Here is a 2,157-nt window from a genome sequence, read left to right on the forward strand (position 1 = left end):
CAGACCTCCTTGGGCCTGTTGAAATGAAGATCTGTCTGTGCAAGCAAAGCCATATAGGCAGCTGAAGGTAACTGTACCCAGGATAAGATATTATTTTGACAGGGCTGATCAATCCAGATGCAGTAAATACTTAGTGCCGCTGGGTGGCAGCAGTTACTTGACCGAGCAGAAGAGGAGCATCACAGCTCTTCCAGGAAAGAAATATACAGGCTGCATGAGAATCAAACTCCGGGGACCTAAACATACACCTAACCCTAACAACCCATAACCTAAAGCACTTGATTGGTAAATAGTATCACGGGGACAGTACAGAGGAAGTGCTGCAAAGGAAACAGGTGCAACAGGGTTGTTGTTGTTCCCTTTTTTTCATTTATTTTTGGAATAGGGTAAGGCTCCTGGCTCTCAATACCACTCTCAAGGTATAGGCATGATCTTGATAAGGATTTTTGTAAGTTATAAAGCCTCTTCAATTAAAAGACCTTAATAAAAGAAGCCTTTTTGACTGTTATGTCGGCAATTCTTAATATTTTAGCTCTCAGTGAATGCAATGATCTAATGCTGTTTAAATCTATTACTTTAAGAAAATATTCTTTCAAATTTATTTTAATTTTGGAACAGAATTTGCTTTTAAGTAGGCCAATATTTGTATACAGGCCGTCAGCATGACCTGACCAGCCTCTGGGACCTAAAGTAGGCTATATGATCTGCTGTGAGCGAAGAGAGACACACACAACAGTACCAAGTAGTGCTGTGGACCATAAACACATGCTATAACTTAAGACTTAGAAATGTCAAACCACAAACCTAAATATAGCCATTGTTAACTGCTCTCAGTACTGTTCATTTTAGTTTTTTTTATTGAGAGCCTATTAAGATCTAAAACACTTATTTTATCTTCACATAAAGACAACAGAGACGTTCTTAACAGTACTGTTTCTGTTCAGAGATTACTTGTGTGAAGTGGAGAGTCGTGATATAATTCTTGTGGCCGATACAGGAAACCAAACCAGGAAATCCAGACCTCTATGAACATGTGTGATGATTTTTTTCTTCTGCTGTCTGTCTGTAAGTGCTTCATTACCACTGTTTTCTTCATTATTCACTGTATTTACTAAAAGTCCAGATACATTTTTTTTTTAACTTGTTCAGCATTCATTCAGCCTTTATTTTATGACAGGGTCTATAGTGGGATAGCTGTAAATCTTTTTAACGCAGGCTGCCTCTACATGACAAAAAAAGAAGAAATATATTCAAGTCAAGTCAATTTTTATTCATATAAGCAAAAATCACAATCACATTGCCCCAGTGGGCTTTACAATGTGTACAGTGAACAACATCCTCTGTCCTTAGACCCTTGAGTTGAGTAAGGAAAAACATTATATATTATTATATCATAATATTATGTTTGGATTTATTAGGCACAGGCCTTAACAATAAATAACTTTTAGTCAAACATAACACACCCTGGAAAGCTAATGATTAATCCCTATGGGCCTAAAGATCCGGCTCTGTTTTGTTTCTCAAAAAAAAAATCTAAAAGCAAAAGAATGAAAATAAATCTGAAAATAAAAAATATATAGACAACACTCCCTTCAGCAAATAAGTAAAAACAAATAATTAAAAAAATCACTGCTTACACATTTTGAGGTCAATCTCTCAGCTTACCTTTAACATAGATTCATATATTCAAACATATGCACACCATATATTTGTACCACGTGTTTCTTAATTTAGTAGCCATTGCTATATTATCATTTATTTCCTAGTTTATCCTCCATGTGACACCACCCACTATGAAATAACCCTCCATAAGACACAGTTGGTAAACCCGGAAGTCATGATTTGCGGAAGTAAACAAGTCGCTGTCAGCTGCATGAAAACCTCCATCAGCAGCAGTTTGTTGCGTGTTTTCAAGCTGGTGGCCGAGACGTTCACACAGAAATGTTTTCCTGTCCTTATTTTAAACTAAACTATCACTTAGAAGTGATTTATAGCCGGTATTTAGAGTCCCTCGACCTATGACCACAATAGTAGAGGGATGGGTGTGTCCTTGCTTTCTTGGCAAAACACGCCGGAAGGGAGGAGGGACTGTCTGTCGGTGCATCTGTCTGTCTGTCTGACGTCGGGCTGCTCGAGACAGACGCTGGTGCCGCCGTG

Source organism: Pagrus major, chromosome 4 (assembly GCF_040436345.1).
Source record: "Pagrus major chromosome 4, Pma_NU_1.0".
Classification (NCBI taxonomy): Eukaryota; Metazoa; Chordata; class Actinopteri; order Spariformes; family Sparidae; genus Pagrus; species Pagrus major.